Here is a 27,963-nt window from a genome sequence, read left to right as displayed (position 1 = left end):
AAGTCTATCATTAGGTGCGAAGAACTTGCCATTGAGGCATGCAAGCTACAAGGTACCAAAATGGATCTCTAGATTAATCTCTTGGATAATGAGTTGGCATCAACAGGAGATGATCCATCGTAGGAGGGCCATAATGTTTCCCCCATCAATGACACGAGATAAGGAACAAGTGGTAGATGGTGAAGCAGAGTATCAGAGGAGGAGGTAAGGGTGTGAACTGTAGAAGGATTATACTCTTGAACATGTTGGTGACACAGCTCTGGGAAGTGGTAGAATTCAAGTACCAAGGGATCAAAGGCTTGACGGAGATAACACAGATCAGATGGAATGAAGCTAAATGGCAACCCAAAACCATAGAAGTTCAAGTAACGATGCATGGATATCCCAACACAACAAGAAGGAAAAGTGTCGATGTTCAAGAGTGACTAGTTGCTGCAGGTAACCAATGATGACTCCTAAATTTTCCTCCACCATTGCTGGCAAGTACCCCAATTATTTTTGAAAACAAGCATGAAGGGGATAGCCTATGCTTGTAATATAAGTTCATCCTTTGGACTAATCCAACCTAGTGATAGTTTTAATGAGCGCTAGGGAGGAGAAGCTCGAGTCTCATCATGGTGATGAGTCCAATGTCGTCAGGGTTTAATGAGCCTGACACAGGCAAAACTCGAATTCTTTTTCATGTTTAAAGAGTTTGAAAAAGACATGGAAAAGAAAACTCCAGGGGGGTCCTTTTTCATAAATTTGTGTCCCTCGAGCCCGAAAAAGTATAAAATAATACTCGAGAGAACTTATTTACCATTACGATCAAGGAGTACTTTTCATAATTAGTGGCCTTGATCCAAAAAAGTAGAAAAGCGATTGAAGACAAGCCGTTTCGTAACCAGTATCAAACCTGAAACAACAAAGGTCTGGCAATTTATTCATATTTATATGGTCGGAAAAGTGCTCAAAGTAGACTGCCTTTTTTCCATTTAATGAGTCAAAAGGGTAAACTCGACAATCTTTTTGTCTTTTAAATCAGAAAAGAGTGTTAAAGAAGACTTTTTACAAAATATGGACCAAGTGTATACAAAGTATGACATAATCCCGCCACCTGTAGTTCTACACAAAACACTTCAATCATAAGACCCATTCGACACAAAAAATAGTATATGCATGTATACAAGGAAAAACTCAAAAACCCTAACCAAAACCCTAAAATAAAAGGAAAAAACCCAAACCATATAGTGCAATTTTTAATTTTTTGTAAGAAACACTATAAAAGGAGGTATTGTAAGTTTATTTTTACCATTTACCTTTGCAAGTTTTACCTTGGCATTTTGGTGTGCAAAATTGAGCGAATTCACGAGGTTGATTCCGGCACCGACGGTCAACAATTTTGCCTAAGGTCTTCACCAAGTAGTAATTTCTCTCCTACGCTCCATTTCAAAGCTTTTTTCATGCAATTTGGTGGTAGATAGGTGGTTTTTGGGTGAATTTTGAAACCCAAATTCGCCTCACGGTCATCGCGGAAGATCCACTCGGGTTAGTGATGATTGAAAATGTTAACACTAGCTACCATCGGGATCGTCGTGGGATATAGATGTACTCCCACGATGGTCACCGAAAAAAACAATGACTGACCTGGAGCCGTCACTGTTGTTTTCAAAACAACAGCGACAACACCATAAAGTCAATAATTTTTATAATTTATATGTTTAAGCTTATGAAACGTGTTCTAATCAATTTTTTTCTCTAACACAGGACAAAATGGCTTTTGTGTGGCAAGAGAGAACTCATGATGATAATGACGAACAATATTTTAATGCAGAGCCCTACTTGAGTGCAGATTGTTAAAATTCTTCCTTACTCCTCATCTTCGGGCACAACCTGACCTACTAGAGCTGATAATCCACTCCTGGAACCCAAACGTATGGGAAGTTCATCATCCGGGGAAAAGACATTGAATTTGATGCCACAAACATATATTTTCTAACTGGTTTGTCTCACCACGGTGAGAGGCTGATCTTAGAGGGCCAACGAGTGCAAGGCAAGACTTTAGACATGCTGATAACACGGGTGTGCCCAGGGGCACACAAATTAGCCACTAGCAGGGAATTACAAATCCCGAAAGTGGAAGACTTGACTCTTCACTACGTACTATTCATGGTGACGAGGATGGTGGGCTCCCAAGCCCAACTTGAGGCAACAAAGACCCACCTTCGGTTAGCTCTCGAGTGCCTTAACCCGACCATGTATAACTGGGCCGAAGCAGTAGCTGTAAACATGAAGAGACAATTGACAAGGTGTTGGCACGGTGAGGCGAAACAGTTCGGGTATGGATCTATCATGATCCTGCTCATGCTAGAGTGGGTATTGATTCTTCAGCTATAGGACATGGACTTATATGTACCTAGGCCATGAGAGACCCGCATCACTCACTGGGCACATGTCATGCCGCGAGGGGGCGGTGGCTGACCGGTATCATGGGGGATGTTGTTCCGAGAGTGGTTAGACCGGCAAAAGGTCATAGTCATGGACTGGCCATATGTAGGCACAGATTTCCATGGAGACCCCAACATGCTGCTTCCTACGGGGGAGTAGTGGGACGAGGGAGGTAAACACTTGATCGAAACACCATACTATTTATGTTTTGATTTTTATGATGTTTTTTTATTTTATCACGGATATGTCTTAATAATGTCTCTTATGTTACTTGCAGATGTGGGACCGGAGAGGCTGGTAGGACTAGCTCTCAAGGCATGAAGGGACCCGTAGGGAAACATGGAGCTGGCCCTGGTTCACCCTGGTGGCAATGCGGTGGAGGAGATAGCCTGTAACCTTGAGGGCTTGACGGACGGGATCTCGGATTACAAAGGGATCAAGGAGGTCCCTCTAGAGTACCAGATACATACTGTCAGAGTGCCACCTACGGTGCATAGGCTCTTGAGACGAGTCACACGAGTAGTGGTCTACTATAGAGAGCAGAACCCACCACAGTAGATACCTAGGTTTCACTTTTTGCTGATTTTTGGAGAGGCATGTGTCTCGGATGTATGGAGAGCACAGACTCTATTTTTGACATATACACTTATTTTTTGAGCGCCTCGGTGTGCCACACGATATATATATATATATATATATATATATATATATATATATATATATATATATATATATATATATATATATATATATATATACATACATACATATTTCTATGGTTCATTATTGTGTTTTATCTTCTTGGAATGTGTTGATATGTAATAAAATCAAAACTCCTTTCCAATAATTTAACACATAAATACAACCTTAAAATCCGATGATCTCTGACGGAATAACACCCGTTAAGCTGGTGGAAAACAAGTTGAGAATCCAAATTCACAACCAATGCACGAATATCAAGGTTGACAGCCTCGGTCAATAATTCAAGGACAACACTATATTCAACCACATTGTTTGTGGTGCAACCCAGACAAACACCTTGAAGGTCTACTAACTCACCGTGAGGAACGTAGATCATCCACGCCGCAAAAGAAAGGTTCTGGGTACTGCGACAGGCACCATCAGAGAAACCAACGTAACGTGTACCAGACATCTGCATAAGAAGCAAAAGACACAATAAGCGGCAATTATGCCTACACACCAAGCCAAACATGAAAACACTCATAACAACACACCTGGTGAAAACACACGTATGTAAAAATCAGATGCACGAGATTCATGCATAATATTTTTTCAGATAAAGCCCATTTCGGGGCTTATCTAGAGGATTCTCTTTGTAATTGATTAGCTCATAGGCCCCTTTTTGTAAAACACATTTTACAATATAAGGCCCATGCCACATAGGCTCGAATTTTCCTACTCCCAGCTTATTATTTACTTGATCATAGAGCAGGACTAAGTCTCCTTTAACAAAAGAATGAGGATGGATAGCTTGGTTGAAGTGAGTTTTCACTCTCTTCTTCTGCGCTTCAATGGCTAGAGAGGCTAGTTGACGGGTCTCGTCTAACCACTCTAGGTAAATAAGACATTCTTCTACCAGAGTAGTGTTCGAAAGCAATTCGACGGCTAATTTAAGAGAAGGGATCTGACACTCAATCAGAAGGGTAGCCTCCAAGATGTAAGCCAACTGGAACAAGGTGAACCCCGTGGCATCCTTCATTGAAGTTCGGTAGGCCCCATTTGGCAAAAGGGCCGACGGTAACGATAGGGTGCAAAGGAGCAGGAGGTGCCCGCATTTTCCATTGGTAGATTTAGCACTCAGACAAAGGGAGAAATGAGCAACGATGGTGATGATCAGACCAAGGGGGTTCCTCTAAAGACATAGTCTCAATAATCGCTTCATCATAAGGAAAAATTTCTTGTAAAGGATCTAAAGAATTGCCATCTTCGAGCCAAAGGGATTTAACTTACGAGTCAATAGCCCTGCTCGAAGGAGTTGGTTCAGGAGATGAAGCCGATACAGAAACAATTTCGACGTTGTTGAGCTCAGCAGGACTCAACGACATCTTATCGCCACAGGATTCTATTTGGTCCACAGGAGGAAGAACCCAAGGATCAGAGTGAATAGAAATCATATTAACGGGAGTGATGTTGGGAGGTGGGAGTGAAAAAACACCCATAAGGGCAAGATCTTTAAAGAGTCCAGCACCCCCAATCTCATGCGAAACGGAGGTATGCTCCATGAAAGGCACATTGCTAACAAAGGAGGAAGAGGTGAAGAAGGACAACTGGTCTACCATGACAATCTTCCCTTGATGAGGAAAATGAAGGACACAAAATAGAGATGAAGCCATGGCTCGCATGGAAATTTGGAATATGTCCAACTTCGTCCTAAAAGGAGGTTGTAAGTTAAATTGGCATCGACAACTTCGACCTCCACTTCAACCGTCTTCCCTTCTAGGGTAATAGGTAGGCACTGGAGTATACCATAAGTATGAGACTCTCTCCCATCAAAGGATTCCAAGGTAGTGGGAGACTAGCTCAGAGTCGGAGAACTGATAGCCTTCCAACAAGCAACAAACATAATGCAAGTAGAAGTGCCTTCATCAATGACCATGCGGTGAATAGTTTTAGAGTTGATGATGAATTGAATAAGGAAGGCAATTTGGTGAGGTAGTCTCCGTACATGACCGTCTAGGTCAAAAGTGATCAAGTCCAAGTCGGATGAGTCAATGCCACTGATGGCCGATAGCAATGGCTTCCTCTGAGAGGGGCAGCTATAGAGGACCTCTAATGTGGACATAGTTGATAGAGCCTGGGTAAGTCCTAAAAGATGCTATAGTGCTATGAAACACTAGCATTAGGGTTGTAAGAAGACATTTGGAGTACCCATTTAGGAGGAGGTCAAATGAATGTCTCAGTATTATGTCTCTCGATATGGAGCGGACAAGAGCTAGACAAAGGAGCACTAGAGGGGACCTCAGTTTCCTTCCCAACAAGCGTAGGATATTCTTTTGACTGAGTAGTAATGTGGATGGGAATTGTTCCAGCCATAAATACCTTAGAACCAAAAGGAGAGGAGGATTGAGATGGATCAGCCACCATTTGAGTTTGCTGCGAGGGAAAAGGCTCTTTGAGCATGGCAGGAGTCCTAGAGGCACCTTTTAACAAACAACTAACTTCATACCATGTCGGGCAGTATTTAGTATAGTAATCCTCATCGAAAATAAGGTAGGGATACTTAGGCTTGCGTTTTGCACCTTCCTCTGGTGGAGGTTTAGGTGAATCTTGCTTCGGCTGATCGGCCTTATTCTTTCCTTTTCCCTTCTTCATTCCTTTCGATGTTTTTTTCACCGTGGTGGACTGAATGACATTAACCTCGGAAGTGTTACTAGAATTGGATACAGCCTAAGAAGCAGTTTCATTCGAAGCATTCGGCTTTTGCTTCCCAGGGTTCGTGGAAGATTTATTAGAGGACATATTGACAAAACTGATGACACCGTCAACAGATGGTGTTGACGGGACTTTAGAAGTTCTAGGTCTCGGAGCATCAGGAAAATAATCATATAGTGTACTGGACTGAGAGTAAAGCAAGTCAAGGTATTGAGCACGCGCAATAGCTTGCTCTTCAGTTACACATGCCCCCATAGCAATGTCTTGGGCTATCAGACTGACAAATGAGGTTGTGAATCAGTCAGTCATAAGCTGATCGGGGATCCAGAACTTAATCAAATGTTGACGTCTCCTCCATTCATGGATATGATCAGAGATATGCGTGGTCATGTTCTACTTTAAGGATGTCAGGAGATGTGTGCCTGTTTCATATTGAATCAGCAACTGAAAATGAGTTAAAAATGCCATAGCCAGCGAGTTAAAGTCCTGAAAAGATCCACGAGCTAGCTCAATATACCATTTTGCGGTAGAGCCAGTGAGAGTCCGTTGAAAAAGGCGGAGCCAGATTGAATCATCAAGCCATGAATTTGACGAACACCATAGATGATAAATCATGACATGAGCTTGGGGATCTTCTCTAGCTTTACCATCAAATTTGGGACAATCACCTAGAATTTTAGTTGGAACCGGTGGCCAGTATGGATTATGGAGAATGGGATCATTTGTCAGTTTGGACACATCCAATAATTCCAATGTCACTAAAAAAGTTAATTGAGGGTTCAAGGACATTTGAGGCCATGGTTAAGAAGTAGCACCAGAGCTCCATCTAGTTGCTCGTTGCCCCCATTGATTTTGTCAGGATGGATTTTGACCATAAGGGTTTTATCCATAGGGATTATAACTGTAACTAGACAGTTGACCTTGGATTTGACCCCTAGCATTCCACTGATTACCAGCTTGACCTGTAGGAGTAACATATGGTTGCTGGAAATTCTGATAAGGATTAACCTTCGGCTGTTGATAATTTTGGTATGGGGCAAATCAAGTTTTCCCTTTGTACTACTGAAAACCATAAGGCGCCTGGGCTCCAAACTGAGCCTAGGCACCAGACTGCATTTGATAAGCAAATTAGGTCTAAGCTTGGAGACCTGATTGGGTCTGGAGCCTAGACTGGGGCTGGAAACTTGGTGGAGCTTGAGAAGCAACGAGCGTTTGAGTGCCCAATTGAGTAGGCCTAGACAGATGCATTTGGGAAAACTAAGACTGAGCCATCTGGCTAGAAGGTTGGCATGGTTGAGGTTGAGGTTGGCCCATTTGCCTAGAAGTTTGAACTTGCTGGTTATTGGGTTCACCTTGCACAACCGAAGGTTTTCCATGCTAACCATATGGTTGTGTAGGCTGAACAATTGGTTGGCCTTGTTGAGTTTGAGGCTGATCAACTTGTCCAGAAGGGTGGCCTTGCTGGGTACCAGGTTGGCCTTGTTGAATGTAAGGTTGTTCAGGGTTGCCAGAAGGTTGCTCAAAGTATGTGAAAGAAGACCCACTGAAGGCCGAAGGTTGTCCCGAATGGGTTGTCCTTGTGGGCTGACAAGTTGTCCTAGATAAGGTTTTCCATAGTATAGATGTCCATAAGACTGTTGTTCATAAGACAGTTGACCTTGATAGGGTGGACCTTGAAAATTTGAAGACTATGCTTGGCCACCATAATAAGCAGTGGTACCCCAAGAAACAGATAACGGAACCGAAACCTCAACTGCAGGCTGAGATGCTATGGGTCCATGGTGGTAAATATGGGCTCCTTGAGAATCATAATAATGAAATGGATTTTGTGGATCCGAATTCTGAGGAGCTTGGAGATATTGATCATATGCCCCCCTAATAGAATGGAACTAGAAGAAGGTGGGGCGCGAAGGCTAGGGTCGATGACCCTAGACATGGATGCCAAAGGGCCACTATTTGAAGGACCCGTTGAAGGTCCAGTGACAGTGGTCACAACTGAAGATGTAGTGATGGCACTAACGACAGGGGCTAAGGAAGCCACACAAAGAGTTGGAATAGTTGGGACAGATGTGACAGTTACATTATGAATCTTGGGAGTAAAAGATCCCGAAGTCAGAGTGACATTACAAGACCACATGGAACTTGTAAGGGGAGACCTAGAACCTATGAGGAGACCTAGAACGTAGAGGCAACGTGATACCAAAAGGTGTGACACGGAGGGGCAAAGTTTTTGTAGGTATAGGAATTTCACCACTTGCCATAAAGGACTCTTCACTCGTGACGAGGTTTGTTTCATACATGTCAGAAGAATACATTGGGACCAAAACACCGAGAGGAGTAAGGGGAAATTCTCCTTCGGAAGGCTCCCAAATGGTATTCCAATGAATATCGTAATAGTCGTCTTTGGGAGCACGAGAGTTAAGCGGTTGGATACTCGGAATGACTGGAATAGTATCACTATCAACCAGTACCTTAGGAGCAATAGAAGATGGAGATGCTTGGTCGCTTGGAACGGGAGACGAGATTGATGATTCTGCCAGGATGCTTTAACTCAAAAGCCCTAGGGAAAACTAATCGAGTAAGGAAAAACAACCCTACACAAACTAAAATGCAAAAAGATCTAACAGGGTAAGTGTGAGCATAGCTGAATAAATTTTAAGACACAGGAATAGAACTTGAACTTTTCATCTTTAAAGAGTCGAGAAAAGGACGAAAAGATGACTCTAGTCACCTTCAAATATTTAATGAGCTTGAAAGGACAAGTGCTCAGATGGAAATTTTCTTTTAAAGAGTCTGAAAAGGAATGAAAGTAACTGCTCTGGAGAAACTAGGCAAAAGGTTTACCAAACAACCCGTGAAAATGCATATACACCTTGGCAATCATATGAAAACCAAGGACTTTTCGTACGACAGTCAATCTTCCTGAATGTTATGTTCAGTGAATTACAGTTTTCAAGGCGACAGACATGGCTTCCTAGGGATATAGGATGATAACCTAGTGGGGTATCCCAACATATGGTACCGGGAGCACAATTCCGTACTAGACCACTATTGAGTCATAGAAGGAAGAATCACCCAACCTTAAGTGAAAACAACAGTGACTAGGTTTAACGACATCGGAGCACGTCACTAGACTAGACCTCTAAATAGCGTGTGTTATGTTCCAATGCATTGTTAAGTTCATTCAGTTCCTTTTAGAGTAGATCTTGAATTATGTTTCAGTTTCCAGGCCTTACCGTATGTATACAAAAAACCTAGGATGTAGCTAAAATGTGTAGAGAATATTTTACTTCAATGAACACCTACTTACAGGAGGGTAGAGAGATCATTCCCAAACCAAGAAAAACCAAGATAAGCTAAGAGACACAATGCATAAACACATCAACCCTAAAGTGCATGGATACTACTAATGATAGATTTTATTATTTTCTTTCCAATATGAAAACTCGAAATGAAAATACACTTTCACTTTTGTATACTAAATGAATACAGTCTTTTGATTCTGATTGTTCTAAATTTAAAAGAAACAAACAAGCAAGTGTGAAACCGGTCAATCCAAACAATTGTGATCTATGTTTGGTAGTGAAAAGAAATTGAATCAATACCAAAGATTGGTTCAACAATTGCCACTAAAAATCAACCAGAAAGAAACAAGCAATGAAGAAGCCTCAAACAAATCAACAAGAAAGTTGTAGATGGACCTTGGGCAAACAAGCAACCAAGTCAAGAAATTCAAGAATTTGAAAAAAAAACTAGGTCACAAAGCCAAAAATACAAGATCCATTCAATAAAACCAAAGCGAGAGTACCTTAACCATAAGCAATAAAAAACAAGCTAATAGGCAAGAGAAAGATAATAGGGGATCAACAGGACTGGTGAATTCAGGAGGTAGAATTGAAAAACAACTCTACAAGAATCGTCGCGAGAATAACACCAGCAACTAGGGATGATCAGCCACTAGCTATAGCAATAGAGAAACATCGTCGCGAGACTACACGTCTCTTTCGTGACGGGCTATTTTTAGGATTCGTCATGACTGTACGACACGATTCATCGATGCACAGAACTTTACAACAGAGACAAGGCAACTTCGACGTGACTGTTAAACTCTTTTCAGAAACAATCTTAAAAACAATGAAAGATGAACAAAAAACTCCCAACAAAGACCATTTTATTCCACAGATAATAAAAGGATTTCCCAAATTGACCCAGGTAACCCAAAAGACTGATAGCCTATCCCAAAAATTCAAGAGGTACTAAATCAAAACCAAAAACAAGAGAAAACAAGAGAAGAAACATATAAAGGACACCCCAGCTGAGTCACCAACTTGTGAAGTAGGAAAGTGTTCCCTCTGTGGAGAGAGGCAACCCCTCTAGCCCTAGAGTGGGTCTAGTGACAACAAGGAAAAAAAAACAATTAATTCCCTTAAATAGTCATCGTTGGAGACCTACCTCAAATCGGTGGTTGATGAAGTTCTATTGCACTGCTCCAGCTTTCGTTTCCTTCTCCTTAACAAGAAATCAACCTGAAACACCACAAGAAAACAACAGAGCATGTAACCAAGAAACAACAATGATATATTTACTTACAAAGTCAAGAAGTCCTGAGCTATCAAATAAATTACATACAAGACATAGGAAATCATCATTGATTTTATTAATGATAAATCAAGAGCAAAGCTTACAACCAAGTCTTGACATCACAAGCCTTCTCGGAGGGTCCAACCAGTATGTTTCTTCAAGCATTCAATCTCAAATATGGGTCTCTCAAACAACAATATATCTCCCTCTCTCATTCACAAGATTTAACACAAGGTTAAGGGCACTCCACACCTTCTTGCAAACTATGTAGCAATCTCACACTTGTTACACTCACACCAAAACTATCTACCAAACTCAAAAGCAGCAACAACATTGTACAACCAAAAGAACTAGTAGATGATAGCAATGGTGAGTGATATTATAGGAGAAGGAGTCTCCATGAAATGAGGGAGAGGGAGCTTATCCTCAGGGCAAGCAGCACAAAATATGGAACTACCATCCCAGAGGGGGAAGGGCGACCCAAACTGACCCAACAACTAGGTCTAGAGACATCCAGAAGGCTGACTATTGGAAAAAATTCTCCCAATCTGGATCGTCGCTAGTCGTTAACTAAGCTTTAGTGCTGACATCGCTAGGAAGCAATGTATGCAGATTGACCATCGCTAAAGATACTTAATAGCCTCATGGCGTGGCTTAAAATCTGACTGTCGCAGGAAACAAGTGTACTCCCGCGACGGGGTCATGACAGGACTGTTTATGACAAGGGTCCATTGTGTGTATTAAGTGTATTCTCGCGATGAGGTAGAAAATGTAGGAAATGAGGGTCAATTGGTAACATTAGAAAGCATTTGTTTAATATGAGTATGTTTATTTGACACGACACAGTAGAAGGACTGAGGTGAAGGCAGTGACAAGTTACTGTGTAACTCTTAGCATGATTAAAGACCTTGGCCTTAACCTGGCTACCCTTCCCTGGGAAACACTATATCAATTACAGGATGGAATAATGGGAGAGCTGTGGGCTAGGGAGAGCCATGCAATCCAAGTTCTTAGCGAGAAAAAAAAAACATAGAACAGCTTAGCTTGCAGTGCGACAAGTTGGTGTCACAAAATCAACATTTGGTGCACACGGTAGATGACGCTTGTCGATGCGTCCTGGAGTTAGCCATTGTAGCAGATCTACTGGTAGAAGTGCGGATCCATAGTTTGGAAAGTGGAGTCCATGATGCTAGAGAAGAGATGACAAATATTCAGCTAGCGCTGAATCTTTAGATTGTCGAGCTGCAATTGAAGTCATGGCCTTCCACTCCCCCAAAAGTCTGAGAACAACATACTAGTGCTATTACAGCAAGGATGGAAGAAATTGGAGGTGCAGTGCGCGACTGTACTGACAAGTTGGAACAGGAACTTAAGGTCCTCACGACTTTGCAGGAGGACCCCAACATCCAGTAGCTAGAGACAGAGGCACAGAAACTCCAGAAGCAGTATGACAGCATTAGAGGAATTGCATAGACCGTAATCCTCACTCAGCGACCTGCAAGGATGCAGCAAGACAAGGCATTAAAGGAGCAAGTGGACGTGGCACGCCATAAGGAAGTAGTTCTCAAAGAGTGTGTCCAGCCATGGATTGATGAGGCCTTCACAATCATGAAAAATATTAAAGGGAAGCTCGCGCACATTCAAGGGATGCATGTGTAGATGTAGGGTAGCATGCCAGAAACAAAGGTCTCAGAAGAATGGATGCAACAGGTTCAACAAAAAACAGCTCAGTGCGCTACAAACATCAAGACCATTCGGGACCAATTGGAGGGACTTTGCACCAAGATCTTTGTGCCAACATATTAACTTGAGGGTGAGTCATGATGTTTGTGTTGGGGACCTGTTGGGCATGGAATCCCCCCACAACATGTTTTGGGGCTCAAAGCCCAAGTCGTGAATAATATTATTGTAATGCCCCATGAATTGTGGGCATGGAATGTATGTTAGAGTCATAGGGCTATCCACCCTAAGTTTAAATGAAATTTTGGCCTACCCATGGTTCACGGACCATGGGATTGTATAAATAGAGCGAGGCTCTAAGTTGTAAAGATATCATAGAATCTAATGTATACAATGATATAACAAAGCATAGAAGAAGAGTCTAAATGTGTCTCGGGTCATAGCAGTAGGAAGAGGCTCTGCAGCTAAGCGCGCAGAGGCATAGTAGAGTCTATAGCTGAGTGCACAGAGCCCTGTAGCTAAGTGCGTAGGGTAGAGTTGAGTCTGTAACCAAAGAAGAGATTAATAAAGAGAGGTGTTGTTACCAATTCTGTGCATCTGTTCAAAGTTATTACATGTTTAATATCAATTGCAATTATACTATTTATTTATTGCGCACACTTGTATGAATGGTTAATATTGTTAAGTATAACTAAAAGCATATGGATAAGCTAAGTTAATTAACTAATATCAGGTTACTAGTAAGGACTTGGGTTATAACACTGTTTGGCCCCCGAGTAGGGCTGCGCGAAGGAAAAATCCCAGGTTGTGAGGTACGGGTAATTGCACATAGCAATGTGCATGTAGGGTCAAACCACGGACCACCTGAAACCATCATACATCTATAGGGTGTAGAAACCTAGTTCTAACACCCTCCCATACTACTTCAGGTCAGACCTCAGTTCGCACTCTAGGGACTGTTGCCGAAAGGGCCAGTAGTACCGAGATTTGTTTGGCTAAATCACCTCTAAACATGGGTCAGATACCAACAAGCCGAAGCATGCAAAAAGTTCATTTCTCCAAATTGGAACATAACTTTTGTTTCCGCAGTGTTTCGAGAACCTATCGAATGAGGTGGAGGTGCTCTTCCCAACTCTGGCTAAAGATCAGGATGTCATCCAACTATACCACTAAAAATGAGTTGGTGAGTGGCTGCAAGATTTCATCCATTAGCTTCATGAAGGTTGTAGGAGAATTCATCGATCCGAAAGGCACAACCAACCATTAAAAAGGCCCTCCTTGGATTTGAAGGAAGTCTTCCACACATCAAAGAGTTCGATTGGTACCTGGTGATAACCTGACTTCAAATCGATCTTGCTGAAATATTTTTTCCCCTTCAGTTGGTCCAGGAGGTCATCAATCCATGGGATCAGGTACCTATTATGGACAATGATCTTGTTTAGTGCCCGATAGTCAATACAAAGTCTCAAAGTCCCATCCTTCTTTTGTAACAACAAGATCATGCTCCCACAGCGAGATGAACTCAGATGGATGTGACCTTCCTGTAGTAGCTCCTGAATTTTCCTTTTGATTTCATCATTATCTAGAATGGAGCACCAATAGATTGGTCCATTTGGTAGTGTCACACCTAGGGTCAAATCGATGGAGTGCCTGACCTGACAGTGTAGAGGAAACCCTGCAGGGGAGGTGAAGATGTCCTCGTACTCCTCTACGACCTTATCAATTTGTAATTGTCATGTGAAGGGGCCCTATCTAGAGGTCGTGACCACTGTCTTCTTCTTTCCTTGAGGGCATATCATTAGGAAAACAAATTTCCTAGTTTTGGAAATGAGCTTACTACATTTTTTTGTAGTAAACAAAGAGGGTGGTAATCGGTGCTACCTTCGATATCATGTACAACTTATTTCCAAAGTAACAATAACAACACGGGGCCTTGATTCATACACAGCATGTCGCTTCCACAAGTATAGTTGTCCTAGTAATACATCACAAACATCAATGGGAGAAATGTCACATAATACCTCATCCGTGAAGGGCTTGATGTTGTATGGAAGGAAACGCTGCTGGCTCACGCGAAGACATTGTCCTTAGTGAAGCCACCTGATGGTCTATGATTGTGGATGTATTATGGTCAATAAACCTAACCGCTTCATGACCTCTACTGAAATGAGGTTCTTTTGGCTCCCGCTATCAACAATGAAGTGTAACAGGGAAACCTTTACCAACATCTGGGAGTGGAAGAGACGCTCCCCCTCCTCTGGATCTTCGGGTTCCTCCGTTTGGATCTTCATTGTCGCAATGATGGTGTTGGGCTCCACATTGATAATCTGCTTCCATTTGTCATTCCCCTTGATGGGTTCTAACTCAGAGTCGTAACATGCATCTGATTCTGAAACCTTTAGCTTGGCCACCAGTGACTGCTTGGCTTGACACTCACCTGTGTTGTGAGTGGAGATCTTATGGAACTCACACCACTTTTCCGTGTCCTTTTTCAGCTTCGTAGCACTATTTTTGCTTGCAGCTTTTGCCATTTTTCTTGGGCCACCTGCCTTAGATTTGTCCTTTTTTCTGCAGTTTGGGTGAACCTTTCCCTTGCTTCGGATTCACAAATCCAAAGTCTCACTTCTATTGTTTAATTTTTTTCTCGATTTTGATGGCATATCGGTATGCCATGCCGAGCAAGGAGATTTTCAGGAATTCTATTTCCTCCTAGATGTACCTATGTAGGTAGCCGTGGTATTTGAGTAACAAATGCTGCTCTGAATACTTGATACCCAACTTTGTGCAAAGGGTATGGAAAATATTGGTAAACTTCAACATGTCTTGGTCCCTTCCCTGCCGTAGCATGGTCCACTTTATGTATTTATCCTCATATCTAGCAACAAGGTAGTACTACTCCTTGATGGTAGTCCAACATGAATTCCAAGTGGGTGTGGCTAAAAACAATGAGGTCGTACTTTCATCCTTCTGCTCATAGTAGGTTTCTCACTAGTCCTTGACGTGGGGGCCAGCTTTGAGAAGAGCGAAAGTAATCTTTTCCTGGACGTAAAATTAATGAACAAAAAAATACCCTTCTAGTAGATTTAACCATTTATCTACGATGTATGCATCTATCTGACCCTCAATATGGGAATGTCAAAGTTAACTTGTACCTGAAAGGGTGTGGTAGTTCCAGAGTAGTTGTTGGAAGTAGATGTGTCGCCCCTGGGTAGATGTTGATGGATCTTGGAAAAGTTTTCCATCATCATGTTCCTTTGTCGCTTGAGGGCCTCATCGAGCAATATTTTGATAGGATCTGCTGGCCCCTCGTATTTCTTTTCATCCTCAATGGGAGGCCGTTAGGATTTATGATACTTCTCTTGCAAAGGTTTGACCAGTTCAAGCCCTAACTCCTTATATCCCGACCTCGTTAGGGACATGCAAAGAATGAGAGAGAAAGAGGAAACCACTCTGATACCACTAGTCCAGATTTAAACAAGAACAAAAAAGATTACAGATATAACCATACATATAGAGATGCATAAGAAATAATACTTCATTTCATTACTGTAAATACTGAAATATGCTTACAAACAGAAATGGAAATAAACTAACTAGGTCAATGGTAGCTTATCTCTGAGAAGAGATGTGGTAGCTACATGCCTTCGAACTATGTTAAAATCAGGTTTGAGGACCTATTTATTGTTGATAAACAATGGAAATCCCTAAACATCTAAAAACCTAACCCTAGAAGATGAAACACCAAACTGTGGGCCCCGTTTGGGTAAATTGTTACATCAACTTCTCGGGGTCGTAACTTTGGCATACGATCTATGTTTGACATGCACAATATCTCGTTAGAAAGATCTAGATGAGAACTACAACTTTGGGAAGAGCAACATCAGTCCATGGACCCATGTTATTCCTAGTTTTCCCAAAAAAGCATCGTTTAGGGCCTCAAAAATGGCTCCGGAAGTTCAGGACCTGAAAAACTTCTAAAAATAGTAAACTACACTACAATTAAGGAAACCAAAAAGCTAAAAGAAACAATGGTGGGGGTCCAAGTGGACTTAGCGGGTGACCACCAATATCCACCTGGATCATTTTTTGTGCGACTTGGTCATTTCTTGGTTTTGTGGTGTGCACTTTGCATACATTCCTCTCTTTAGTGGCCATGCACCATTAAAGTATTTGTGGTCCATGGCTTTCTCCAGCATTGACTGTCGGCCCATGACAACCCCTATTCAGAGTTTTATTATTGACCCCCCTTGAAATTTACACTGCAAAGGTTGTTGAGTGTTTTGTACACCGATGGGTGCAATAGCGGGGTGGGTTTGCTATTAGAGTATTTGTCATTTGAAGCCTTTTGCCAGCTTGAGGGATTGTTTACCTCTCACTAACGTCCTCCAGACACTGGTATCATTGTGGCCCTCATCTTTTCTAGTGGTCAAATTTAGGTTGTGATTTATTTTCTTAGTTTTTTATTGTTATTTGTTATGCTGTAAACTAGAAAGGGTGTTGTGTCGTAATGTATGTGCGAGGGTGTGAAGAGGTGGGATGATTCGATTGGTTTCCTTATTTTCTTTATTTTTGGTTACGAAACATCTCCTTGGTGTTTTGTTGAGCCTCTCTCTTTTCTTGGGATTTTTGTTTCTTTGGTGATGTTTTCTTCCCTTCTTCCTTTTTCCCTTAGCTTTACTGAAAAAAGTGGGATTGTTGTGGATTGGTGTTCGGGAAGGACGAAAAGAAGTGTGAGTTCCTGGGGTAGTTACCCTAGTCCTTCTCGATCGTTGTCCCCTGCATTTCCCCCATTTTTGTGAAGGCACGGGGTTTGGGAAGATTGTTCTCTATTTGAGCCTCCCCTTGTGAGTTGGTAGCCACGTTTGATCTCTTTCTTTCATGTTGTTTTCTTCCCTTCTTCCTTTTGGCCCCTAGCTTTACAAAGAAAAGGTGGGATTGTTGTGGATTGGTGTCCAGGAAGGATGAAAAGCAGTGCGAGTTCCTAGGGTGGCCATCCTAGTCCTTCTCGATCATCATCCCCTGCAGTTCCACCATTTTTGCAAAGGCACAAGGTTGGGGAAGCTTGTTCTTTGTTTGAGCCTCCCCTTGTGATCTGATAACCACACTTGATACCTCTTTATTTCATGTTGTTTTCTTCCCTTCTTCCTTTTTGCCCCTAGATTTACGGAGAAAATGTGGGATTGTTATGGATTGATGTTTAGGAAGGACGAAAGATAGTGTGAGCTCCCAGGGTGGCCACCCTAGACCTTCTCGATCATCGTACCCTACAATTCCCCCTTTTTTGTCAAGGAAAAGGGTTGGGGAAGATTGTTCTCTATTTGAGCCTCCCCTTGTGAGCTGGTAACCATGTTTGTTATCTCTTTATTTCATGTTTTTTTTCTTCCCTTCTTCCTTTTGTCCCCTAGATTTACAGAGAAAATGTGGGATTTTTGTGGATTGGTGTTCAGGAAGGACAGAATATAGTGACAGATCTCAGGGTGGCCACCCTAGTCCTTCTGAATGATCATCCCTTTCAATTACCCCCTTTTTGTGAGGGCACTGGGCTTGGAAGGCTTGTGCTTTGTTTGGCCTCCCCTTGTGAGCCAGTAGCCACGTTTGATATCTATTTCTTTCACCTTGTTTTCTTCCCTTCCTCCTTTGCGGTCCCTAACTTTATAGAGAAAAGGGGGAACTGTTTTGGAATGGTGTTCAGGAAGGATTAAAAGTAGTGCGAGCTCCCGGGGTGGGCACGCTTGTCCTTCTCGATTATTGTTCCTTGCATTTCCCCCCTTTTTGGGAGGGCATGGGGCTCGGGAAGATTGTTCTCTGTTTGAGCCTCCTCCTGTGAGGGGGTAGACACCTTTTTTTCTCTTTCTTTCGTGTGTTTTTCTTCCTTTCCTGCTTTTAGCTCTTAGCCTTACATTTGTCGTGGGGGGTGCCCTTATTTAGTGTTGTGGTGGATTTGTCCGTAATACATGGAAATGACTCTCAGTAACGAATATCTCAACTCTTGTTACGATGAAGAATGTAGCAAAATGTGATACTTAGTGTGAATTGCAAAATCCTGTGAATCATCGAGTTTTTGAAAGCAATTTGAGCCCAAGGCCTTTGTCGAGGGCACGTCTATCTGGGCATTGCATCCCATTCAAACTTGCTCCCTACAATACGTTAAGTAGTAGTGGAGCTGGTCGTCTGTGCCCAATGCGATGCAGTTGGTTAAAATACCTCAAGTGATGTTTTGCGGCATGCATCAGCAAGTGGTTATCTTGTGCCCTTGGATAGGCAATCGGCATTAGCTGATGCGGGCTTTGTGTGGCATTGCTCGAACTTGCTTTTCTCTCCCTTGTCCTCCCATTGGGTAGTGTGGATTTAGCTCCAACTTGTGACCTCAATTTAGGCAAGAACACCCACTGATTTTAAGCATATAATTAAGCAGAGGAAAAGAAACTTACAAGGATTCCCCTAGTAGCAGCAAGAAAACCTCGAAGAGCCCCTAATGAAAATCGGGCGGCAACGTTGCCTAAATTGTAGTCTATAGAAGTGTTTTGGGCAATGGACCTAGGCCAAGTCCCTTTGAAGGGGGCACCTGAGAGGGTGATAATCCCATTGGGCTAGGACCCTGCTACATCACAAGGCATTGTCGATGAGTCAGGTTGTTTCGGAATGCATCCCTAATTAGGTGGTAAATTCCATCCAAGGCTAAAATATGGGTGAGATATTGATAGCAAAAAAATACCATGAGGGTAAGATAAAAAGGACTTTGAAAATAGAGTTAAAGAGTGCTTGAAATTTCTAGGAGGGAAGTCAATGGAGGCTGTCGATGTGTCTCGGTCAGATGTGGAAGGGCTCAGGCTGGTCTGCCGCTTGACTTGAGGTGAAATCCAACATGTGTTGCTACATCGTCAGAAGTGCGGGTGGATTACTACCTATAGATTTATCGTTGTGGTGGTCGAGGAATGAAGCGTGCACCTTTATGGTAGGTTGTGTGCATCTGCACACTCATGGTGTTCATTGGAAGGCTTTCCATTTGACCCATCTTGAAACACAAGCCAAGGAGTCCAAAATGTGTGCGAGTCGGTGGGTTTGAAAACATGCGAGGCACAAGGAAGCTGAAGAGTGAGATCCCTTCTCTGGGGAGGTTCATCATTGACTGACCTTGAGCTTATGTGAAGGATTCGGGTGCGAGCACACTTTTTGGGACCCAAAATATGGTGAACTATGCCTGAGCAGGGCGAAGCCAGAGGAAACTTTAGTGGAGGCTCATAGCAATACTGATGTGCAAATCATTAGTCTGACTTGGGTATACGGGAAAAAGACTAATCGAAGCATCGGGTTTCCCTTAGTATAGTTGGATCTCACGTGTGAGTTTTATTGGGTAAAGCAAATGATTAGAGGCATCAAGGGTGTAATGCCCTCGACCTATTCTCAAACTTTAAATAGGTAGGAGGGTGTGGCTGCTCCATTGAGCCGTGCCATGGAATCGAGAGCTCCAAGTGGGCGATTTTGGGTAAGCAAAACTGGCGATGCGGGATGAACCGAAATTCAAGTTATGGTGTTGAATTGTGCCCTAACCTAGATCAAACAAAGGATGTTGGTTGATTAAGACAACAGGATGGTGGTCATGGAAGCCGAAATCCGCTAAGGAGTGAGTAACAACTCACCTGCCGAATAAACTAGCCCTGAAAATGGTTTGCGTTAAAGCACGTAACCTATACTCAATTGTTGAAGAAATTTCTTGGCTTCAATGAGTAGGAGAATGTAGGGGTCATTGAGAAACCTTGGGCATGAGCTTGGGTGGATCAAACCCTGATGCAAATTTTGGTGCTAGTAGAAAATATTCAAATGAGAAATTTGAAGATTGAAGTGGGGTAAGTTTCCATGTGAACAAAACTTGGACATGGATTAGTCGATCCTAAGAGATGGGGAAGCCTTGTATCAAGGGTGCACTCTACATGAGCATCAAAAGGGAATCAAGTTAATATTCCCAAACTAGGACATGGTGGTGGGCGACAACTTTAGGAAATATGGAGACGTTGTCAGAAGCCCTAGGAAGAGTTATCTTTTATTTTTAACATCTTGCCCACCATGGAATCAGTTCACTCAGAGATAGGATCTAGTAGTTGGAAGAGCACTCCAAGTCTTCCAGTGTCTGGTGCACCCTCGACATCCCTTGAAAATCTAGAGGACCGAGTACCATTCATGCCCAGTTGTACTCATAACTAGATTAGGTCTCCAAGGTGAACAACCTCTGGTCAATAGAACAATATAGGTAAGGGAAGTTGGAAAATGGATCCGTAACTTTGGGAAACGTATTGGCTCTGAGGGGTGAGCCTAGGGGTCTATGCCCTCCACTCATGGGCTATTAGCAGTCTACCTGAGCTTCTCTCACTACGAGGGCGGGCAGTCACGTGCCGATTGGGATACAGGCATAGAACCCCTACCTAGGGATTTTCCCTAGGCAGCGAACAGTTGACTCAGAACTAGTATGGACAAGGGGAATTTGTTTATTTGATTAAAACAAAGCATTATGATGGTTGCTGCAGATGTTGATGCAATATGATTCTGCCCAGTGCTCTGAATGTCAAGGTGAAGAAATTCAACCAAGCACTGGTAAATGGCAGGAGTAAGTATGACTCTCTTAAGGTAGCCAAATGCCTCGCCATCTAATTGGTGATGCACCTGAATAGCTTAACGAGATTACCACTATCACTGTCTACTATTTAGGAAAACCACAACCAAGTGAATGGGATTTGCAAAATCAGCAAGGAAAGAAGACCCTATTGAGCTTCACTCTAGACCAACTTTGTGAAATGACTTGAGAGGTGTAGAATAAGTGGGAGTCGTCTTCGGTGAAAGTGAAATACCCCTACTTTTAATGTTATTTTACTTATTCCATGGGGAGGAAATGGGGAAATTCCCCTATTTTTGGCCTTAAGGCATGTTTTAAAGGGTTGATTTAGGTAGAAGACATTGTCAGATGGGGAGCTTGGCTAGGGTGGAACATCTATTAAAAGATAACCTAGGTGTCCTAAGATGAGCTCAATGAGAACAAAAATCTTATGTGGAACAAAAGGGTAAAAAACTCATTTGATTTTTATTTTCTGTACGAATAGAAACCATGAAAGTGTAGTCTATCAATCCTTTAGATTTTCGAAATTTGAAGCTAGAGGTGTCAGAAAAGTTAGCATAGGGATAACTGGCTTGTGTCAGCAATGCGTTCATAGCGACGTTGCTTTTTGATCCTTTGATGGTGGCTCTTCTTATCATTATGAAGCAGAATTCACCAAGTGTTGGATTATTCACACACCAATAGGGAACATGTGTTAGGTTTAGACTATCGTGAGACAAGTTAGTTTTACCCTACTAATGCAACACACTGCAATAGTAATTCAACTTAGTACGAGAGGAACCATTGATTCACACAATTGGTCATTGCACTTGGTTGAAGAGCTAGTGGCGCGAAGCTACCATGTGTCAGATTATGACTAAATGCCTCTAAGTCATAATTCACGCTAGAAGCAGCACATGTCACTCTTCAATTGTATCTCAACCCGCAGTAGGGGCATCACTTTTTCACCTCTATGGGCCCATGTCATTTGCAAACTGCAATCGTAAAGCATCATGGTTGAGGCAGCTTTGAAGTTCAATTCCAAACAGTTGTTGAGAAGAATCCTTTGTAAATGACTCAAATACACGACAAGGTATTGTAAGTGGCAGAGTGTCATTGCTGCCATGATCCACTGAGATTCAACCCTTAGTCACTTCGATTCAGATCTTTTCTCTTATCACAAATTATTCAAACAAATCCAGATAACTCTCTCGCCTTTTCCTCTTCCTCCAAACGACAATTTTTTATTACTCACATCTCAGAAATTGTTTGCTTGGGGACAGGAAATTTGGGGTTTCCACATCGTGACGTAAAAGGAAATGAAGCCTAGGAAAATTGGGGTTTCCATGTCACACCTCAGTGCCCAAAATTTGGGGTTTCCATGTAGAACCCTGACGCCCAAAACGTAGGGTTTCCACATTGTGACGGGAAAGGTGTCGAAGCCTAGGAAAATTGGGGTTTCCATGTTGCACCTCCACACCCAAAATTTGGGGTTTCCATGTAGCACCCTAGCGGCAAAATTTGGGGTTCTGCATTGTGACAGAAAAGAAGACCAAGAAAATTGGGGTTTCCATGTCGTGCCCTAGCGCCCAAGATTTTGGGTTTCAATGTAGCGCCCCGGTGCCCAAAATTTGGCGTTTCCACCTGGTGCCCAAAATTTGGGGTCTCAACATGGTGCCCAAAATTTGGGGTTTCCATGTCATGCCCTAGCACCCAAAATTTGTTGTTTCCATGTCACGCCTTAACACCCAAACCTAGGGAAACCTAGGGTTTCCATGTCGCACCTCAGCATCCGAGCCTAGGAAAACTTTGGATTTCCATGTCGCGCCTCAACGCCCAAGCCCAGGAAACTTAAGGTTCCATGTCACGCCACAGCTGCAACTGGTGACACCTAAGTCTAGGGAAACTTGGGGTTGTAATGTCCCACCCTTGATTGAACCATTGGTTTCCATATTTTACGGCACGATGGAAACTTGGGGTTTTCAACAAAGCCTCAATGTGGGGAACATAGGGTTTCCCTGGAGATGGAAACTAGCTCGTAAGTCTGGGGAACATGGGGTGTTTCAAAATCACTGCCCAAGTCTAGGGAACTCATGGTTTCCATGTTGCGGCACGGCAGGAACCATGAATAGAAACCACCCAAGTCTGGGAAACCTGGGGTTTCCATGTCTCATCCCTAGAGCAGGGAACTCAGGGTGCCCATTTTGCGCATGATGGAAACTACTACCCAAGTCTATCGACACAAGGGGTTTCCCTTTTGCGTCACAAAAAAATTGCTACCCATGTCTAGGAAACACGGGGATCCCATGTCGCATCCCAGCTAAAACCATCGCTCAAGTCTAGGGAGCTTTGGATTTCCATTTCACCACAAAATAGGGAATGTTCGAACAAGTCTGTGGAGATTCAGGTTTCCATGTCATCACGTGATAGGGAATGACTACCCAAGTTTAGGGAGCTTCAGGTTTCCATGTCATCGTGCGACAGGGAACGACTACCCAAGTGTATCAAACATGGGGCTTTCCATTCCATGGCATGTGACAGAAACCACCCAATTATGGGAAACTCAGGTATTCCATTGTCCCGCAACAATAGAAACCACAACCTTAGTGCAAGTAACTCAAGTTTCCATATCGCAGAATGAGAGAGAATAGCCCAAGTCTGTGGCACTCAGGGGCTTATATTTTGTGGCATGAGGGAGACTGCCTAGTTTCGGGAACCTCTAGTTCTCCGTCTCCCACCCGAGCGAAAAATGCAGCCCTGGTGCAGGGAACTTGGGTTTCCATGTTACAACATGACTGAAATCACCCAACTTTATGGAACTCATGGTTTCCATGTTGTGGCACGATGAAGAAAAGCCCAAGTCTTACGAACGCGAGGTTTCCATTTCGCAGTGGGGTGGAAACCGCTTACCTAGTTTATCTCCATAACGTGGGGTTTCCATGCCTCGTTGTGACGAAAGTTTTCCAAGTGTGGGGAAAGTGGATTTTCCCTATCCCGTCATGATGACAGCTGCCCAAGTGCATGAAATCTAGGGTTTCCATGTCCCATCATGTAGGGGGGCCTGGGGTGTCAGAGATTCAAGTCAAGATCGCCCGAGAGAGTCGAAAAACTGAACCTGTAGTATGGGCATGCCTTGATGTGCGACAGGAACCTGCATTTGGTTAAATGTGACTTGGGTGAGCATTCAGTTATATGCGACAACTTGGCACAACATTTTCTTATGTGTGACAGTGATGGGTGCATTGTGTTGGGTAGGTCGCCTGCCCCTTGATACGTGCACGATGGGCGAGTCACCAGCAGAGGGCGCACGAGCGACCCATGTTGGGTTCCCAGATGAAATAGACGACCATGTGTGGACGAGTTAGGATGTGGGCATGTGTGCGATGTGTGGAGATAGGTGTAATCAGCTAAGTGTTGGAGCTGACCCATGGGTGCGATGATGCGCATGAAGGGACGCAACAATTCATTGGAATGGGGTGTGTCGAGGTTATGTGGCGGGTCGGTCGGGCACACATGATGATGGAGCCGACACTTGTTATCCCTGAGAGACATGGCCCTTGGGTGAAAGGATGTGTATAAGTAAGGAGGATGGAATTCAACCAAGGGACATCGAACTAAAACTTCCACATCACAGAACAAGTGTGAAGGAAGGAGTTGGTTGAAAATAGAAGGAAGAGAAGGTCACAGGTAAAAGGGTCACACCAGTGGGTGGATTACAATGGATGGGTCAGACTTGGTAGTGTGGATAGGTAGAGCTGGTCGGGTTACCAACCGGGATAGGCAGGTTGCATTGTGTGTAGGCCATGCACCCTCAGTATGGCCTACATCTATGGGTAGAGTTTGGGTGCCGCGGAACGAAAAGTCGGGTAGACAAGTGGCATACCTGGGTGTGGGTGACACTAGTCAGAGTTCAAGTTTTGGAGTTGTATCATTCAGGTTGCAAGAAATGCAGCATGACCACATGACATGATGGGATGATAAGTTATTTTCACTACATTATTAAGAAAACTTATTGGAAAATTTACTAAGTGTTGAATTAGGCGCATACCTTATACTCAAGTATCAGTAAAAGGAAAAAGTACAGTGGTGCTGCACCTGCTTATATGTGGTTGAAAGACTACCACTAGAATAGGGGCATGACATGGGGTCTCCCAGTCCCTCCTTGACAAAAGTCACCAAATTACAGGGAACCTAGGTTCGCGTTCTCGAAAGCCTCCGAAGTGCAGGAAATTTGGGGTTTCCATGTCTCATCATGATGGAAATCACTTAGGTGCAGTAAACTTGGTTTTCCCATGTCCCTCCCACGACAGACGTTGCGGCCGAAGCACGCGGACATCGAGCCTGCAACCTCACATCAAGAAAAAGGCTCAGTTGGTAAAAATAATGAAGGTTTATTCATTAGTAAAGGATCTCACTAAGGATCAAAGGTTGGAGTCTACTCTAGAGATAGTCTACCAAGGACTATCAAAAGTTGAAAGAAGGGAAAAGTGTCGGGGAACGAAGTGTTGAAGAAACAAAGTGCAGAGAGAAGGAAGGACTTGACTTGTGCTTGGAGGATATTCATGTCAAGGGTCTAGGGCTTTCCATTTATCAATAAGAAGCTTCAGTAAGAGAAATTTACAAAAGGGTTTTCCTCTCTGAGAGAGAGAGGTTTTTCCTTGGAAGAGAGCCAGCATCTTGTGTTCTTGTTCTTATGTTTTTGGCACTAGTTTGATGAAGTAAACACACATGCATTAATAAGAAGAGAAGAAGATTAAGCTAACAAGATAAATTGTAAAATAGCTTCACAAATTGTTATCAAATCTAGAAGAATCATACTATACCACACTGCCCCAGATTCTTCAACACAGTATTAGAGCTAGGGTGACACATCAAGGAAAGGGAATCTCAAGAACATCTACAAGGTTGAAGCATCAAGCCAAGAAGTCTCATTCACATCAAGGAAAAGAAGGTCTACCATCTATCATTCATCTACGAAGACTACAAAGGAAGAAGAAAATCCTTGTATAAAGGCACCTACAAGAAGAACAAATCAAATAGGGGCATACGTCAAGCTACACCATCTTGAAAAAGGAAAGGCACTATGAGTCAAGTCATCAAGAAAATTTCATCATCAAGTAAGTCCATTTGAAGAAAGAAACTTGAATAGCATCAATATCTAAGGAAGGCAAGCCATCAAGTCTTCAAGAATAAAGCAAGTTCACTACATCTCAAACTTTATCAAGTAACTATATGTCCCCTTCTGAGTATACCTCGATGTCTTTTTGCAAGGAAAGTAACAAATTGTTTGGGACCACTACATGTCCAAAGTCCAATGATTTGGATGCCAAGAATATGGATGCTACAAAAGGAATTGTCCTAACTGTAAGAAGGACAAAAAGAACAAGAGAAAAAGGGAAGAATCTCTTGTAACTCAAGAAGTGAAAGAAGAAGACAAGAAGTAGAAAAAGGAATATCCTCTAGATATCTACTATGACTAAGTCGACCTCTTTTCTGCAAGTATTATTTCAAAGTTTTGAGTTGTATAGGAGCATATAGAAATAGAGCATTTTGCATGTAAAAAGATATCATCTAGAATATGGTGTAGATATAGCTGAAGATATTCATATAGAAGGAGAATACCTATGATAGGGCCTCATCCACAATGAAAAAATGATTTATCATGATCAAAATTCTTAAAAGGCCTCCATCATCAAAGGAAGAAACATTTTCAAGATAAGGGTCTTCAATATCCTCTAATAGAATCTTCAAAACAAGGTTCGTACATAAGGGAAGATGTCTCATTGGGAGTCCCATTTATGCGATTCGAGAAAAGATGATATATAGGCAAGAGTAGATGAAGCAAGAAAGTCTACACCAATCAAGGCGAACAGTCAAATAAAGCCAAGACGATAAAATAATAATCAAGATGAGGTATGTATTCATTAAAGTTTAAGTCATGTCATCATATATATTGGGTCATGGGAAAAGTTCTAGAATCATGATCCAGAATAAAAGGATCTATTTCACCAACAATATGCTCGGAGGCATATGATACAATGCAATAAAGGTCAACATGAAGAAGTTCTCTTATAAGGAGTATAAGGTGGTTGACTAATCAATCCAAGAAGAAGCAAATGAAGAAAGAGATCAAGCACATGAAGAACATCGTGGTCACAAAGAATCACAATCTGACAAGATTCCTCAACATCTCTCAAAAGAATGCATGGAAACTCTAACAAAGGAAGAAAAATATCAAACGATCCTTGACACCTATGAAGTCCTTGGAGATAGTAAGGTGTAGATAACTGATTCAACTCTACAAAGATGTCATGATGAAGAAGCCATCCAACAAAAGCACCATTTTATGTTGAAGCAATATCCTGATGAAGTCATGAAGGGTTACTAAATGAAAGTAAGGGAACAAGCAAGTACAACTGAGCATCCATGTGATAAGTATTATGAAGAATAGACAAGATGAAAAAGCAATAGCTATATAACAAAAGGACCTGATATATATCAAGAAGGCCACTTTCCGTGAAGGGAGCAATGACATGACAAAGAAGGAGGGAAAGTGATCACTGGCTGATACCCTGCCAAGAACAAGTTCAAACAAAGACTTTGTGACATCGAAGGAAAGAAGGATATCAAGCATATGAAGGACCCATGAAGAAGAAGTTGTTGATGAATGGACATGTCCCTAGCTAAGAGGGATTTCTAAGAAGTTCCCAACTACAAAGGAGCTTGGGCAAGTTCCTTGTTGGAGGAAACTTGGGCATGTCTTCCTCAATCAAGGGGAAGAGATAGACACAACATTCTTGTCTTCATTTGGAAATAAATAATTGGAGGATTGGGTAATCATCTGGCATCCAACACTCTTGAGGATGTGTAGGGCATCCAAGGTAAGATTAGGAAAGAGGATCGATATTATTTGAGGGTTGGGAACCCAAGACAAGAATTGTCCTAGAAGGTCATACTCATGGAACACCTGGGTGCGTATGTACATTGAGAGACAATGACTAAGGTGTTTATAAGCCACTGGTCTCGCTAGTATTGTGCTATGATCTTATTAGAGATAAAATTGTTAGTCAAGGCCTTGCTAAGAACAATGTTGGCTACTATGATGCTATAACAGATTGATTGTCAATCCAGCTTATCTTATGTGAATTATTCAAGATTGAAAAATACCCAAAAACCTTGTAATGATTTATGAATACCTCCCTAGATAAGAGCGGGTTTTGAAGAAAGTGTAACTAGGTTTGACCTTCATAAATGTACTTGATATTTGTATTTATTCAAGAAAAGAATATATATAT

General features: G+C 42.4%; 2 non-coding genes across 2 annotated transcripts; both read left to right on the top strand.

Annotated features, from left to right (window-relative positions):
• Positions 1-18,043: 18,043 nt before the first annotated feature.
• LOC149157422 (5.8S ribosomal RNA) lies at positions 18,044-18,197 on the top strand. The gene has a single exon (XR_016262147.1). It is a non-coding gene; the product is annotated as a 5.8S ribosomal RNA (ribosomal RNA).
• Positions 18,198-18,443: 246 nt separating this feature from the next.
• On the top strand, positions 18,444-21,832 carry LOC149157421 (25S ribosomal RNA). Its single transcript, XR_016262142.1, has one exon. It is a non-coding gene; the product is annotated as a 25S ribosomal RNA (ribosomal RNA).
• The last annotated feature ends 6,131 nt before the right edge of the window (positions 21,833-27,963 follow it).

Source organism: Pinus tabuliformis, chromosome 5_2 (genome assembly GCF_031772625.1).
Source record: "Pinus tabuliformis cultivar Carrire ecotype Pingquan chromosome 5_2, CPIR1, whole genome shotgun sequence".
Lineage (NCBI taxonomy): Eukaryota > Viridiplantae > Streptophyta > Pinopsida > Pinales > Pinaceae > Pinus > Pinus tabuliformis.
This window is presented reverse-complemented; position numbering and strand designations above follow the sequence as displayed.